The sequence below is a fragment of the Lithobates pipiens genome, unplaced genomic scaffold (assembly GCF_037356315.1).
Source record: "Lithobates pipiens isolate NorthernLeopardFrog02 unplaced genomic scaffold, aLitPip1_a1.2 Scaffold_8, whole genome shotgun sequence".
In the NCBI taxonomy this organism is placed as follows: Eukaryota; Metazoa; Chordata; class Amphibia; order Anura; family Ranidae; genus Lithobates; species Lithobates pipiens.
This window is the reverse complement of record NW_027507903.1, coordinates 61,712,331-61,730,558: the sequence shown is the minus strand read 5'-3', so window position 1 is coordinate 61,730,558 and position 18,228 is coordinate 61,712,331.

Sequence of the window (18,228 nt, the reverse complement as noted above, 5' to 3'; positions counted from 1 at the left end):
GGCTGTAAAGGTCTCCCATCAAGAGCCTCAATGGCAAGTGGAGTGTCATGCAGCTGCAGCGGAATCGAGTGCTGCGAAACAAATGCAGCATCAATGAACAGGCCTGCAGCCCCAGAGTCGATTAGAGCCTGTATCTCGATGGATGACTCAGCCCAAGAAAGGGTGACCAAAACCAGGGGCTATCCTTCTGGATAACTGGGGACGAAACAACGCCACCTAAGGTCTGTCCATGACAGGACCTCAAGGTTCGGGCGTTCCCTGGACAGGTAGGACAAGACTTCAAAAAGTGACCTGCCTGGCCACAATAAAGTCACAATATCTCCCTCCTCCTAAAGGCTCTCTAATCCGCAGAGAGATCCATGAAGCCCAGGTGCATGTGTTCATCTTCACTGACCAACTCAATACCAGGAGGCATGGGAGGCGAGGGAGGCATGGGTGGGAGGCAAACGTACAGGGGGCTTCTGCAAGCGCTCCTTAAGAGAAAGTCTTTCTCTGAGTCTGGAGTCAATGAGGATGGAAAATGAGATCAAGCTCTCCAGCTCAGTGGGTATATCTCTGGCTGCTATCTCATCCTTGAAAGAATCCGAGAGACCATGAGAAAAAGCAACCACGAGGGCCTCATTGTTTCAAGCAACCTCTGCTGCCAGAGTACGGAATTCAATGGCATAGTCGGCAACAGTTCTCGTACTCTGTTTGATGGACATGAGGCACTTGGCAGCAGAAGCGGAGCGTGCGGGAACGTCAAAAACCCTTTTAAAGGAGGCCACAAACTGAGGGTAACTCAAGACAACAGGTTTTTGTGTCTCACATAAAGGGTTAGCCCAGGCCAAGGCTCTCTCAGAAAGCAAAGATATCACGAAACCTACTTTGCTTCTGTCCGTGGGAAACGCCTGGGGCAGCATTTCAAAGTATATCTCAACCTGATTGAGAAACCCTCTGCATTGAACTGGATCGCCCCCAAATCACTGGGGAAGCGGAGCAGAACCAGACATATCTCTTGTTAAAAAATATCCTCACCAAAAAACCCCAATCAGAGGAGCACACAAGAAAAAAGAGGGGGTTTAAACATGCAGAGGTCAAGAGGACAATTGTGTTTGGATGAAGGAACCAGTGGCGGCTGGTGAAGTTTTAGGATGGGGGGGGGCGCAAGACCCCGCCCCTCCACGGTCGGCCCCTCCCACTTCTCATAAGCCACACCCCTTATATAATCCACATCATATACCAGGCTGCACATTATACACAGAGCTCTGCACATCATATACCAGGCTGCACATTACACACCGGGCTCTGCACATCATATAACAGGCTGCACATTATACACCGGGCTCTGCACATCATATACCAGGCTGCACATTATACACTGGGCTCTGCACATCATATACACAGGGCTCTGCACATCATATACCAGGCTGCACATTCTGTGTAGTAGTATGAGATCATACTATGATCATGGGCCACAGGTATGACATCATACGACAATCACGGGTCACAGGTATGACATTTTAATACAATCATGGGTCACAGGTATGAATTCTCTGAGCTCACACAAGATCTGCTGCCGTCCAACCACTAAAAATTAAGGAAGTTGATGGGGGGGGGGGGGGCAGGCTGCCGTCCAACTACCAAAAAAAATGTATGAAGTTGATAAAAGGGGTGTGGGGGGTTGTGCTGCCATGCAACCACCGAAAAAAATTCACAAAGTCAATAAGCAGAGGGGTGGTTGTGCTGCCGTCCAACAGGAGAGGTCAACAATGGCAGCACAGTAATTCTCTCAGAGGAGATTTCCATTAATCGCAGTAGAAAAGTACCCAGTACTAACAGTCCTCCATTGAGAAGAACCTGTACCTACTTTCCTTTCAATGTGCAGTATTTTTCATAAAGCGGAGTTCCACCACTCATCGGAACCCTCCCCCCCTCCGGTGTCACAGTTGGCACCTTTCAGGGGGGAGGGGGGTGCAGATACCTGTCTAAGAGAGGTATTTTCACCCACTTCCAGGCATTGACTCCCACGGGAGTCTATGCCTCTTCTTGTCCAGCTGTGCTGGGACACACACGTGTCCCAGAGACAACGTGGAGCATTCCCATTGCGCTGCGCGACTCGTGCATGCACTGCGCGATCGACCGCGCCACAGAGCAAGTTTTTTTTGGGCAAATGAAGCGCCTCGTCTGCAATCTCGTGATAGACGTGGTGCTTCACATATTGCACTGCGTCCGGCGCCCGCACCTGTAATGTTAGTAAGAAGTGTATCTAAATCCAAGGTGTCAATTAGTTCCCTTTCTTCCTGTTCTTCCAAGAGCGACACCAGATCATCTAGCGCTTGTTGCTCCCTCCGCTGGGGACCTATTAGCTGCTTGGGTTTGATGTACATATATTTCAGAATTAATTTACGGGCAAAAAGGTTCAAGTCTTTGATGGTTTCGAAGGTGTCGATATTGGAAGAAGGGCAAAGGGTAAGGCCCTTACTTAGTAGTGCCATCTCATCAACAGTTTATAATCAGAGAGATTAATGATATTTAAAGTCTCATCTAAAACTTGTGTGTCTGTCCTCTGTCATTGTGTCTCAGTGGTATCGTTTTTTCCACTTGTACCAGGAGGGTCCAAGCCAACCCGACTCTGTCCTGTTTGACCTCCACGCGTATTGCCTGATCTCAATGTGCGCTCAGTTCCTGCCGCCAACGAAGAGAGTTGTGTGGCAGCTGGAGCCTCCGTAATGTATCTTTTATTAGTGGCTATAGGTTCAGGTGAATGCCATTTTTGCTTTCTTGAAGCTTTTTTAGATGTTTGTGAACATGTGGAGGACATGGAATTGAGAGGTGAATTCGATCCCCTGTCATCCTCTCTGTTAATAATGTTGGCTGACCTTTTGAAATTTATTTTTTTACCCCCCCGACTGACGCCCATGGGGAGTCCGTTGTTGCTTCCTATATGCCTTTCCTTCACTGAAGGCCACTTTGTCCTCCAGAATTTTTTCTCCTTCAGAGAGATGGATTATTTAACCATTATGTCAATCTGATTTTTTATACGTTCTTCCTGTTTCTTGAATGCCAGCATGTCTTAGAAGGGTTCAAGTTTAGTATAAACCACTTCTATCTCCTTTTCCAAGGAAGCAATCCTTTTTTGGCATTCCTCTATTAGCAAGCGCATCATTGTTTTCGTGCATTGTTGTAAATTATTCTCCCACCTTTTCTTGAAGGTATTATCCAGATTTTCCAAGGTAGGAAAAATCTGAACCCTCAAGCCCAAAGGGTTTATTTCATCCTGTAAATAGTGTTCAAAATTCTCGACTTGCCAAAAGAGGGACACCTTACTTTCTACCAAAGTTTTAAGTTGGAGAAACAGGGAATTTAGTTCTGATCCTTTGGCCTCTTTGAGGCCATGTTCCCTATATTGACCCACCAGGGCATCAAATTCCTTCCCCTTGAACATGATAAAAAAAAAAAATAGACTATTTTGCACCCTAGGCAAGACCAGCTACTTGCAGTTTCATTAAATAATAGCACAATACACTCTTTGATCACACATCCCAGTGTGTGACAATCTGTCACAATGTTTTTTTTCCACTGTGTGCCTTTGCCTTTGCGGCCTGGTCGTTCGGCCTGGTGCTGAGGAATTTGGTGGGCCCTGGATTATGAAGCCCCTTGGCCTGTATGCTACATTAAAATTTTCTCTACAGCCTTGCCTTTATTAACCAACACTTGTGCCAAGGCATTCTTTCCATCACCACCCACTACACCTGGGACCCCGTTCCTCATTATCTACTATGCCTGCAGCCTCCCTTGCCTTACCACCCACTGCACCAACAGCCCTCTTTCCTCACCACCCAACATGCCTGAGCCCCCCATCCCTCACTATCCACCATGCCTAGGTACACTTTCTCTCACCACCTACTGTGCCTGTAGCCCCTTTTATTGCAGAAATACTACAGGAGATAGTCACAGACTGCAAAACATACTACAGGAGAGGGTTAGAGACTTAAGACATGGTACAGGAGAGGGTCAGATACTGCAGACATGGTACAGGAGAGGGTCAGAGACTGCAGACATGGTACAGGAGATGGTCAGAGACTTAAGACATGGTACAGGAGAGGGTCAGAAACTGCAGACATGGTACAGGAGAGGGTCAGAAACTGTAGACATGGTACAGGAGAGGGTCAGAGACTTAAGACATAGTACAGGAGAGGGTCAGAGGCTACAGATATAACACAGGAGAGGGTCAGAGACTGCAGATATAACACAGGAGATGGTCAGAGACTTCAGATATAACACAGGAGAGGGTCAGAGACTGCAGACATAGTACAGGAGAGGGTCAGAGACTGCAGATATAACACAGGAGAGGGTCAGAGACTGCAGACATAGTACAGGAGATGGTCAGAGACTGCAGATATAACACAGGAGAGGGTCAGGGACTGCAGACATAATACAGGAGATGATAAGAGACCGCAGACATAGTACAGAAGATGGTCAGAGACTGCAGATATAGTACAGGAGATGATCAGAGACTGCAGACATAATACAGGAGATGATCAGAGACTGCAGACAAAATACAGTAATTGATCAGAGACTGCAGACATACTATAGGAGATGATCAAAGATTGCAGACATGATACAGGAGATGATCAGAGACTGCAGACATAATACAGTAATTGATCAGAGACTGCAGACATACTATAGGAGATGATCAAAGATTGCAGACATGATACAGGAGATGATCAGAGACTGCAGACACAGTACAGAAGATGATCAGAGACTGCAGATAGTACAGGAGAGGGTCAGAGACTGCAGATATAATACAGGAGATGGTCAGAGACTGCAGACATAGTACAGGAGATTAGTGATGGACGAACGTTTCGCCCGGCGGTCGTTTCGCGGCGAATTTCCGACATTCGCGGTCCGCGCGTTCGAACGCCTTTTTCCGTCGTTCGCCGCGGCGGACTTACGTGTTTAATGTATACAAGAACTTTAACCTTTGGTGACACGTTTATCATGTGATACAGGACAGCCAATTGAGACATGACAGCACATGGACACTTGGACATTCCCCCTAACCTATAAATACACCCGATCCGGTGGCCATTTTACATTCTTTCTTCTGTTACGATAGGGACAGGTTCCTGTGTGGAGTAGGGAGAGATAAACCACTAGCTATTTGGTACACAAAAGTTCTTTTCAGGACTGGTATAGGTGTTAGGTGTTGATAGGTTTGCTGTGCTGCTGATTCTTGCAGCAGCCTGAGTGTCTTTTGTTAGTTTAGAGAAAGGGAAAGGACGGTGTATGCTACAGGGACAGCCAGATTAGTCTTTCATCATCATCATCATCATCATCATTAGCTGTTACTATCAAGGTCCACAAAAGAGCTGTTCCAGTAACCACTAATCGTTCCAGCCTACTCTTTTTTTGCCAATTTGTATAGGGACAGGAAGGAAGCAGTGTTGTCAGGCAGTGAGGGTAATTTTAAAGACTTGCTGTTATTATTAGTTCCACAAAGGTTCTTTTCAGGACTGGTATCAGTGGTACAGTAATAGGCTTGTACATGTATAATATTCTTTCTTCCAAATATAGAAAGGATATTATACTTGACTGCTGCCCTTCTGCTGCAGTCTGCTAAACATTCACAACTCACTTGTTCCACAAAAGTTCTTATAAGGACTGGTAACTTGGTATAGGGTGCTACGGTACATAGGCTTGAGTGCGGTACAGTCTGCTGTTCTGTAAGGACCGCTATCGGTCCACAATAGATAGGGTTGACGTGCACCACTGCTGACCGCTGCCCTATACTGCAGCAGTCCTTCAGCGGTATAGGGACTGACGTACAGTCTGCTAAACACTAATACACAACCTGCTTGGTCCACAAAAGTTCTTATAAGGACTGGTAACTTGGTATAGGGTGCTACGGTACATAGGCTTGAGTGCGGTACAGTCTGCTGTTCTGTAAGGACCGCTATCGGTCCACAATAGATAGGGTTGACGTGCACCACTGCTGACCGCTGCCCTATACTGCAGCAGTCCTTCAGCGGTATAGGGACTGACGTACAGTCTGCTAAACACTAATACACAACCTGCTTGGTCCACAAAAGTTCTTATAAGGACTGGTAACTTGGTATAGGGTGCTACGGTACATAGGCTTGAGTGCGGTACAGTCTGCTGTTCTGTAAGGACCGCTATAGGTCCACAATAGATAGGGTTGACGTGCACCACTGCTGACCGCTGCCCTATACTGCAGCAGTCCTTCAGCGGTATAGGGACTGACGTACAGTCTGCTAAACACTAATACACAACCTGCTTGGTCCACAAAAGTTCTTATAAGGACTGGTAACTTGGTATAGGGTGCTACGGTACATAGGCTTGAGTGCGGTACAGTCTGCTGTTCTGTAAGGACCGCTATAGGTCCACAATAGATAGGGTTGACGTGCACCACTGCTGACCGCTCACCTATACTGCAGCAGTCCTTCAGCGGTATAGGGACTGACGTACAGTCTGCTAATCACTAACACACAACCTGCTTGTTCCACAAAAGTTCTTATAAGGACTGGTAACTTGGTATAGGGTGCTACGGTACATAGGCTTGAGTGCGGTACAGTCTGCTGTTCTGTAAGGACCGCTATAGGTCCACAATAGATAGGGTTGACGTGCACCACTGCTGACCGCTCACCTATACTGCAGCAGTCCTTCAGCGGTATAGGGACTGACGTACAGTCTGCTAATCACTAACACACAACCTGCTTGTTCCACAAAAGTTCTTATAAGGACTGGTAACTTGGTATAGGGTGCTACGGTACATAGGCTTGAGTGCGGTACAGTCTGCTGTTCTGTAAGGACCGCTATCGGTCCACAATAGATAGGGTTGACGTGCACCACTGCTGACCGCTGCCCTATACTGCAGCAGTCCTTCAGCGGTATAGGGACTGACATACAGTCTGCTAAACACTAATACACAACCTGCTTGGTCCACAAAAGTTCTTATAAGGACTGGTAACTTGGTATAGGGTGCTACGGTACATAGGCTTGAGTGCGGTACAGTCTGCTGTTCTGTAAGGACCGCTATCGGTCCACAATAGATAGGGTTGACGTGCACCACTGCTGACTGCTGCCCTATACTGCAGCAGTCCTTCATCGGTATAGGGACTAAGAGTTTTGTCACAGGGTCATTTAAAAAATGACAGGCAGAGGAAGAGGCAGGCCCTTCCGCAGGGGTGGTAGGGGTAGGGCAGGAGCAACAGGCTTGAGCCAAAGTGGGAAGTTGCAGAAGGTGCGTTCAATTACTTTAAAGGATGCACCAGACTTGGTTGAGTGGCTCGCTCAGCCTTACTCTTCTGCACCCTCCTCATCCTCTCGATCTGCACCCTCTTCTTCACTCTCTGCTATGTGCACCCCCAAAGACACTACCACCAACAACACGACCACCACCACCACCACCACATACCTTCCGCTTGAGTCACTGGAATTATTTTCCGATCCATATCAAGAGGACATTTCTGATGCGCAGCCACTCTTGGTATTGGATCAGGAAGAGGAGGTAGCAACAAGCGCTACTCAGCAGTCTGACGACAGTACCCAGATCAGCCCAAGGAGGAGGTTGGTCCCCGGTGTTGCTGCCTACTCCGAGATCTCTACTTATAGCGGTGGGGAAGGTGACGTTGATGATGACGTGTCTAGTGATGTCACGTGGGTGCCCACAAGAGAGGAAGAGGAGGGGAGTTCAGAGGGAGATATGGACCAGCAGATAGGGAGGAGAAGCAGCAATGACTTACATTGCACAGCAGGGACAAAGCAGACTGCAAATGTATCAGGAGCGAGTCATCGACCATGTACGGTCACATCTGGCGCTCCCAGGACACCGGCACATGGCTCCGCAGTGTGGGCTTTTTTTAACGTGTCCGCTGCTGACAATAGCGTTGCCATCTGCAATCTTTGCAGTCAACGCGTTAGTCGCGGTAAGCCCAATACTCACCTAGGGACGACCGCCTTAAGAAGGCACATGAGCAGCCATCACCGAGCCCAGTGGGAGCAACGGAACACACAAAGCCACACTGCAGGCTCTCACCGTCCAGCCTCGTCTTCTACTTCTCCTTCTCCTCTCTCCTCACAATTGTCCTCCACTCCACCTTCCATCACGCCAAGCTCACATTTTTCTGCAAAAAGGCAGGCTTCCGTGGGCCTAATGTTTGAGCGTAAAAAAATGATGACGCCGGATAACCCTCTTGCCCAACGGTTGGCGGCTGGCTTGTCAGAACTCATAGCCCGCCAACTACTGCCATATAAACTGGTGGACTCGGAGGCCTTTCGCAAATTTGTGGCCATTGGAACACCACAATGGAAGGTCCCAGGAAGGAAGTATTTCTCAGAGAAGGGCATCCCAGAGCTATATGGCCATGTTCAGCGGCAAGTGAATGTATCTCTGGCACACAGTGTCGGTGCCAAGATACATCTGACCACAGACACGTGGTCTAGCAAACACGGGCAGGGAAGGTATATCAGTTTTACTGCCCACTGGGTGAACCTTCTGACGGCCGTCAAGCATGTAACCCGTGGCACCCGTGTAGATTTGGTTTTACCGCCACGGATTGCATGCAGGCCTGACTCTTCTTCTCCTCCTCCTACTCCATCCTCCTCCCTCTCCTCCTCAGCTGCCTCCTCCTTTTCCGCTGCTAGCGTCTCTTCCGCTGCACCGCCCAAGCTCCCCAGAACCTATTCCACATGCCAGGTGAGACGTTGCCATGCCGTGCTGCGTCTGTTGTGCCTGGAAGCAAAGAGCCACACTGGCCCGGCACTCCTTTCAGCTTTGCGTTCACAGGCAGATGAGTGGCTAACACCGCTCAATTTGACAGTTGGTAAAGTGGTGTGTGACAACGGTGCCAATCTGCTTAGCGCATTGAAACAGGGCAAAATCACGCACGTGCCGTGCATGGCACACGTCTTAAACTTGGTCGTGCAGCGATTCCTTGTCAAATACCCTGGGGTCCAGGACATCTTGCGGCAGGCAAGGAAAATCTCGGCCCATTTCAGAAGATCTTACACGGCCATGGCTCGCCTTGCTGACATTCAGCGGCGACACCATCTGCCGGTCAGACGTCTTATTTGCGATTGCCCGACGCGATGGAACTCAACCTTCTATATGCTTGATAGGCTGCTCCAGCAGAAACGTGCAGTTAACGTCTACCTGTATGAACTCTGCGAAAGAAACGGTTCTGGGGAGCTGGGTTTTTTTTCACCGCGCCAGTGGCTGCTCATGCGCGACACATGCAGACTTCTGCGGCCATTTGAGGAGATCACCAAACTGGTCAGTCGCAGCCATGGCGCCATCAGTGACATGGTACCTTATGCCTTCTTTCTGGAGCGTGCATTGCGTCGTGTCATTGATCAGGCTGTGGAGGAGCAGGAGCGGGAAGATGAGGAAGTCGCAATGCTGGATGAATTCCCAGGGGGGGCTACTCTATCTGAGACAAGTCAACAACAGGAGTCTGATGAGGAGTCAGAGGAGGATGGTGCCGGGGCGGATGAGCAGGAGCAAGAAGAGCATGCTTTAAACCTTTCTGGGATCCCTGTTGTGCGAGGATGGGGAGAGGAGAATGAAGAGGACGACATTATCCTGGATGATGAGCAGGAGCCAGGCCACCACACCGCTTCCACTTTAGTGCAAATGGGGGCCTTCATGCTCCAGTGTTTTAATAGGGACCCCCGTATAAAAAGCATGAGGGTCAAGGACCAGTACTGGGTGGCAACGTACTTAGACCCCCGGTACAAACACAAAATGGCGGAAATGTTACCGCCGTCGCAGAGGGCTGTCAGAATGCAGCACTTCCAGGCCTTGCTTCGAGAAATGCTGCATTCTGCTTTTGCGTGCGCTGGCAGAGGAGCAATTCCCACTCCCAGAGAAGGATTTGCGGGTACCAATCCAACAGCGCCTGCAAGAAGAGGCCGGTTTGAAGATGTGTTGGTGACTTCGGATATGAGGTCATTCTTTCAGCCGACCCATCGACAGGTGTCATCCGGATCCAGCATCAGGGAACGCCTAGACCGTCAGGTGTCCGACTACATTGGGTTAACGGCCGATGTGGACGCTCTGAGGAGTGATGAACCCCTAGACTACTGGGTGGGCAGGCTTGACCTCTGGCCAGAGCTTGCCCAATTTGCAATCGAACTGTTGGCTTGCCCCTCATCCAGTGTCCTGTCCGAAAGGACGTTCAGCGCAGCAGGGGGGATTGTGACCGATAAGCGTACTCGCCTAGCTCACGACAGTGTTAACTACCTCACATTTCTAAAAATGAATGAGGCATGGATCTCGGAGGAATTCAACACATGTGACCAGTAGACCATGTATATGTCTATAAACTATTTTTTTAATCAAGCACACAGACCTTCTTAATTCATTTGGCTCACTTCCTTGACCCAAAAAAGCACACCGTACTATATGCCCCTACCCTCCTCTTTGAAGAGGTTGAGCGGTGTCATATTTCTACTGGGGCTGCTTATGATATCCCTGTGCTGTGCTGACTTCCTCCTGGGGGTTCTTATTATGAAGGGATCACACTATCCCTGTGCTGACTTCCTCCTGGGGGTTCTTATTATGAGGGGATCACACCATCCCTGTGCTGTGCTGACTTCCTCCTGGGGCTGCTTACGGTGCTGCTGTCAGTGCTGTATGTCACGGTGCTGCTGTCAGCGCTGTATGTCACGGTGCTGCTGTCAGCGCTGTATGTCACGGTGCTGCTGTCAGCGCTGTATGTCACGGTGCTGCTGTCAGCGCTGTATGTCACGGTGCTGCTGTCAGCGCTGTATGTCACGGTGCTGCTGTCAGCGCTGTATGTCACGGTGCTGCTGTCAGCGCTGTATGTCACGGTGCTGCTGTCAGCGCTGTATGTCACGGTGCTGCTGTCAGCGCTGTATGTCACGGTGCTGCTGTCAGCGCTGTATGTCACGGTGCTGCTGTCAGTGCTCTGTATTACGGTGCTGCTGTCAGATGCCTCTATCACGGTGCATGTGTCATTCCGGTATGTCACGCTGCTGGTGATCATCTCCTGCACCCTCTTCTTTGCCTACCCTGGTCCCTGACCTTCCCTCTCCTCCATTGCCTTCATTAGCTCCATAGTCCTGAATTGTTAGAACAATTTCCCAAATAAAATAAAAATGCTTGTAGTTATCGATCCCAAATTCACCTCATACATGTATTATGTCATTGTCCAGATGGTGGGACTACGTTTTACCCCCTAATAATTACCACGTGGCCGCAAATTCGACATGAAGGTTTGCAAAGTTCGCCTCCCATTGAAGTCAATGGGGCCCGCGGCGAACGTTCGGTTTCGCGAACGTTTGGGTCCGTTCGCATTTCGCTTTCGCGAAACGTCCCGTCGGAAGTTCGTCCATCACTACAGGAGATGTTCAGAGACAGCAGACATTGTACAAGTGTGTCCAAGCAGTGACCAGTGTGGAAAAACATTGAGTACTGCAAACAGGAGTTTACAAGATATAACTATAAGTCCCAATAAATATATATATATATTTTCTAACAGTCATTTCTCAAGCACGGGAGGACAGTAAATGGTTAACAGGTCTGTGAAGCTCCCAGCCTGACCAGCTAATTCCTTCAAAGATAACAAGGAAAGTTTCATAAATCAGGGATGGCTGACATCAACTTGGGCACAAATAGCTATAGAAATAGCTGAAGTTTTAAGCATCTTGCAGAAGTCTAATCATCAGTCACCTTGCTGTGTAAATACAAACAGAGATAAGAAACAGTGTGAGAAGAGGAGTGGAAGTCATCCCTCAATCATTGTCTAATCTACACACAGGACAGGAGAACACACCAATTATTAGACTTCTGCATTACCAGTGAGTGTGTGACATGATCACACCTTCTTCCTTCTCAGGTATGTCGGGTCCTCTGCATCCTGTCCTGCTCTGGTCACTAGCATCTTCTAATCAAATGTGGCAGGCTGGGCAATCTGATTGGCTAAAGGTGTGGTGGGAGGTGAAGCAACTTAGCAGTCACGCCCTCCCACTCAGAAGAGCAGTGCTATTGGCTGCCTGACACACTGGTCTGTCCCTCTGTCCCTCTGGGAAGCTGCACACGGCTCTGCAATTAATAACACCCGCCCACCACACTGAGAGCCTGGGGCCCCTTTATTAACGGCCCTGCCGGGGAGCCTGGGGTGTGACAAGGAGGAGGAAGAGATGAGGCAAGGATCAGCAGCGCCCCTAGGTGGCAGTGCGCCCTAGGTAGCTGCCTAATCCGCCTAGTCTTAGCACCGGCCCTGGCTTTAGCGCCTGCAAAGCACACCGGTGTGAAGGGGGGTCTAAATTATGAAACTAACTAAAAGGGAGGGGGGGGGGGGGAATGTGGGACTTTATATGAAGCATGCAGTGTAGAGTGGCTACAAATATATCTGACAAGTATCTTGTAATGGTATAAAAAAGGCTATATCATAGTACAATATAAACAAGTGTAGCACCCTGGAGTTTAGGCAGGGATGCTCCTCACAAATTTACTTGCCAGGAGTAGTCCACCTGGTCGATTGTTAGAGATCCATTGATTTCTCCCTAAGTTTGGCCTTATTGTACTTTTCTCTTCTACCACTAGGTGGCTGGGTACTTGGTGGTACTATATATGGGAAGGGCAATTCAAGGTCAGGTTATGGGTATGTGAAGTTTCTCAGCCAATGGGCAGGGGTTTTCTTGAATCTCTTGGCCTGCTGGGAGAACCTTTATATTCGGGTGATCTATGTTCTGTGCTACTTGGATGGCTGTCTGGGTTGACGTGTGCTGTGTTGCCCCGGGCTGCTAGGCCGGAGATTGGGCCTATTCTGGGGGTATCTGACAGCTGGGCTGTCTGTGGCCTATCCAGAAGCAAGAGAGAGCAGCGTACGGTTGGGATTGTGGCTTGCCGTCCAACCAGAAGTGACTGTTCTGCCGGCCAGAGAACCTATCAGTGGTCAGAGGTAGAGGGGAAGCTGTCGACACAAAGGGACCATCCGCCTTATTACCAGGGACCACAGTGAGTAACTGAAGCAAGTACCAGAGTCATATTCTCACCAAACAGGCACAGTGGAGAATCGGGAAACTTCAAACAGTGACCCAGCCGTGGAGGTGACACTTGCAGAGCAGCCTTGTGTGCCAAGTCAGGGACTGAGCAGGTTAGCAGGGGTGTAGGTTGAGAAGTATCGGGAGTGCCAAGCTGGGGACCCAGCAGAGAAGCAGGGGTGGCGTTTGATGAAGATACCCCTGTAAAGGGATTCAGTGAAAGTGAATCAGAGGGTCTAGTGATAGACCGGGAGCTCAGTGGGCTGAAGAACTACAAGGAGAAGTTGTAGTGAAAGAGAAGGAACTGTTACGTTTGGTGCTAGGAACTGTTAAAGACTATTGTCATAAGAGAAAGCATTCCTTCGTGTGCAGATGTGGCTTCTTGCTGGAGGCCTTTCCCTGCAAGGATGTCCTCTTATTGAAGTCTCAGAGTCTACTAATCAAACTTACAACTACTCAAGGGTGTCCTGGCCCTAACCCTCTTTCCCCCATAAAAGTTTGTAAGAGAAATAAACATCTCTTTTTTTTTTTTTTTTGTAATTCCTTTATTTATTTTCCAAAATGAAACAATTTCACATACCATAAAGAAAACTGACAGTAATTAAGATAAGAAACAGAGACAGGACGTGGATACAGTGTGGCGTAATAACAGCATCATCAAATGTCAAACAGCAGATACCAAATCCCGGGGCTGTGCACCCAGTAATATGCATAAGTGGTTATGACTATGTATTATGGCTAGCAGTGCACCGCCCCGGGGGGAACCATCCGACCGTTATCCTAGCAACCTCCCACCGCCAGTTGAGTCACCAGGACTATACTGTAGTAGACTCACTGATACCTGTCACGGAGAACCGTCCCACAACCAGCTAGGCCCAGCCGTGTGGCGCAACTGATGAGTTATGAAAAGTAGGATATTCAAAGTATCTGGATGGGCCGGCCTAGGGCAGGGGGCGAGTCGGGTAAAGGAAAAGGGAACAAAGGGAGTGGAAAAGCAGGACGGTAGGGATGGGAGAGAAAAACAGAGAAGTAAAGCAAAGCAAAGTGGAGTGGTGGTGCCTCCTGATCAGAGGACGATTTACACTACAAAGACTAATCAGGTAGAGCAACCTCGCGGAGGTAGGCTTCCGTGTAGATGTAGTGTTGCCATGGTCGCCATGTCTCCCGGAAGGTCTCCTCCCCCCCACGCAGAGTGGCAGTAAGATCTTCCATGTTTCTGATTTCATTCACCTTGGCATACCACAGGGATTTAGTTGGCGGAATCTCCGATCTCCAGCACAAGGGAATGCATGCCTTGGCGGAGTTCAAGAGATGAATGGTAAGAGAAGCTTTGTACTTCTTTATGGATCGCTTAGAGAGGTGCAGTAGACAAGCCGTGGGGTCTCCCTCCAGGGCAACACCAGTCAGGTGCTCGATCGTGCGTGCCACCTCCGCCCAGTAGGGTTTAATTTTGGGGCAGTCCCAAAAAATGTGCAGCATCGTCCCCTCCCCCACATTGCAACGCCAATATAGACTGGGGACCTGCGGGAAGAAACAGTGTAGAGAGGTGGGCACCCTATACCAACGGGTCAAAATTTTATAGCAGGATTCCTGGACCCTAGTGGCAATAGAGGACTTCTGGGCGAAGTAAAGGATCTTCTCTCGCTGTGAGCCATTAAATTGGACGCCTAAGTCCAGCTCCCATTTAGTGAGAAAAGGGGGGATGAACCCTTCAGCCGAAGAGATCAGTGAGGAGTAAATCAGAGATAAGCAATGGCGAGTCGGTTCCCTGCGGTAGCAGATGCGCTCCAGCTCCGTGAGCGGGCGCGATATGCCAGGCGTCCTTGCACATCTGCTCAGGAAATTGCAGAGTTGGAGACTGCTCCAGAAGTCCAATGGGGGGTCTAAGGTGGACAGCCTTGCTTCTAGTGCAAGTTTGCCGTCCGGATCCAAGAAGTCGTAAAAATGAGACCGCCCCGTTGATGCCAACCGCCCAAAGGCGGGGTTCAGCCTGCCAGGCGGAAAGTCAGGATTACCCAAAATTGGCACCATGGGGGAAGGCATCGAGGAGATCGAGGAATGTCGGAGGGCGTCCCTGATCACCCGTAGGGTACTGCCTAGCGTAGGATGGTCATTTAAGTCCTTCGGTAACGGGGTAGCGACCCACAGCCAGCACCTGGCCATACCCTCAGAATCTTCCAGTTCCATCGCCACCCACTGCTTGGCCTCCGCATGGCAGTACCAGTCGACCAGTCTAGTAAGGTGGGCCGCCCTGTAATACGCCTTGATGTCTGGGAGACCGACTCCTCCCCTGTGCTTAGCCATATGGAGGATCTGCAGTCTGATACGTGGTTTTTGATGGGACCAAATGAAGTCACGAAACAGCGAGTCAACTCGCTTGAAGAAAGACGGAGGGAGACTGTTAGGACCTGGGCTTGAACCTGGGACCTCTGGTGTGTCTGGCAGTGACTCTGCTTGCTGAGCCACCTGGAATGCTGGACAGCTTCTTGGACAATTCCTTTAGTGATCATGTCTTGAATCTTGTTTGCCTTGAACCTTGAACCCTTTGCTCCTCCCATGAACTTCCTATATAAGCCATGTCTCTGCACTTCCTCCTTGCCAGAATATTGTGCCTTTACCAGCCAATATCTTGCTTCTATCTCTCCTGCTGCCGACCGTATCCTTGCTACCTTTCGTTACCGACATTTGGCTTGCTCCTGGACTACGCTTCTGCTGAATCCCAACCTGCAACTATTGGTTACCGACTTTTGGCTTGTTTCTCAACTACGCTTCTGCTTGATCTCTACCTGCTATATCTGCTACCAGACCCCCGGCTTGCTCACCTCCTGGTGGGGCTATCCTGAGGACCGCGACCTGGCACTAACACGCAGCCAAGCCCATCTCCACCTTTGGGAGCTCTGGTGAATACCGGTTAGTGCTTAGACCCCGCACCTCAGGTGAACCCGTGCCATCAGCCAGGGTGACCTGTGTGAATATCTGCTCTGCTGCTATAGCTATTGGTCTCTGAGCCTGACTCCAGATCGTGACAGAATATTCTGGCCAAAAACATGGAGGCCGTTGTAGCAGCTGCCGTGGCTCCTCTCAGGGTTCAAATCGCTGAGTTACAGGCATTTGGTGTTGACTACCAGGAAAAATTTTCTGAGTTACAAATTGAAATGAAAGGTCTACAAGAGGAAATCCTTGATCTACACAAACAATTGCGGGATTTTCATGCCCGAGATACTGCTGCCATAGAAATTAATGCACGAATGCCCCTACCACTCAAGTTTAGCGGAGACCGCCGCCATTATAGAGGATTCCTTAATCAATGTCGTATATACTTTCAGATGCAACCTGCTGCATTCACTTTTGACAGGAAAAGGGTGCTGTTTATTATCAACCTCCTGACTGAGGAAGCCTTAGCCTGGGCCTCCCCTTATGTGGAGAAAGATGATGTCATCCTGGATAATTTTGATTCTTTTGTGACTGCGATGAACCAAGTTTTCGATGATCCTAACCGCTGTGCTACTGCTGAGGCAAAATTGCACAATTTACGTCAGGGAAGACGCTCTGTTGCAGAGTACACAACTGAATTCCGACGTTGGATCTCAGATACCAATTGGAATCCAGCAGCACAGAAGAGTCAGTTCCGTCAAGGACTCTCGGAACAAGTAAAAGATGAGCTTGCCAGAGTAGAAAGTCCTGATGACCTTGAAGCTTTTATTAAATTATGTATTCGAATTGATCAGAGACTTACTGAAAGGAGAAAGGAGAGACTGGGAATCCTAGGCAGTAATGGTGGCATGCGTTTTTCTAATACTCAGTATCCTCCTAAGGTTCCAAGAGTTTTTCCTGATTCTGACACTCCTGAACCTATGCAGGTGGATGCTATTAAAAGATCTATTACTACTCAGGAGAAAGAAAGACGACGTTCAGAAAACTTATGTCTTTATTGTGGAGACTCTGGACATTACGCAGTTAATTGTCCCAATAAATTTAAAAGAACAATTGCAGCAATGGATGTTACAGTATCTGAACAAATAAACTCAATTTCTCAGTCCATCTCTCCTTTGATTCAGGAAGCAAATAAAGTTAATTCTTTATCAACTCATTTTGTCATCCCTATAAAGCTTATTGTTGAAAGCAATAAAATACCTTGCTCTGCTATGCTGGACTCAGGGGCTGGGGGAAACTTCATCGACATCGAATTTGCCCAAAGTAATAACATTCAAATAAGAAATAAACTTGCCCCAATTGATATGGAAACTGTGGATGGCTCACCTTTGACTTCAGGCCCTGTTACCCACGAGACAATCCCACTTAAACTCCTAATTGAAACTGACCATCAGGAGACTATCAGCTTTGAGCTGATTACATCACCCAAGTTCCCTATTATCCTGGGCATTCCTTGGTTCTCTATCCATAATCCCTCCATCAACTGGGAGACACGTTCTTTAAGCTTTACATCTGACCATTGCAAGAAACATTGCAAAGAATCTTATCAAATAAGCCCTCCACCAACCCAAGATTTACAAGCAGTTTTGGCAACTATCCAGTCATATGACAAGCTACCTCCACAATATCTTGAGTTTCGGGACGTTTGTGATAAAAAGAACGCAGATCAGCTGCCTCCTCATCGCTCTTATGATTGTCCCATTGAATTGCTTCCAGGGGCAGAAATACCATTTGGTCGCCTTTATTCTTTATCAGAACCTGAACTGAAAGTGCTCAGGGAGTGGATTAATGAGAATCTTGAGAAGGGTTTTATCAGACACTCAACCTCTCCTGCTGGCGCAGCCTTATTCTTCGTGACGAAAAAGGACTCCACCCTGCGTCCGTGTATTGACTACAGAGATTTAAATAAGATCACAATTAAGAATCGCTATCCACTCCCACTGATTCCAGAAATGCTTGAGAGACTCCGCTCTGCCAAGCTCTTTACCAAATTAGATTTACGGGGGGCATACAACCTTGTCCGCATTCGTTCCAGTGATGAATGGAAAACTGCTTTCAGAACCAGATATGGACATTTTGAGTCTTTGGTCATGCCCTTTGGGCTTTGCAATGCTCCTGCAACTTTTCAACATTTTATTAATGATGTCTTTCGAGATTTGCTTGATCAGTTTGTAATAGCATATTTGGATGACATTCTCATTTTCTCTGATACTTTGGAAGAACACCGCAAGCATGTCTGTATTGTTTTCGAGAGATTAAGGCGAAATCAACTTTACATAA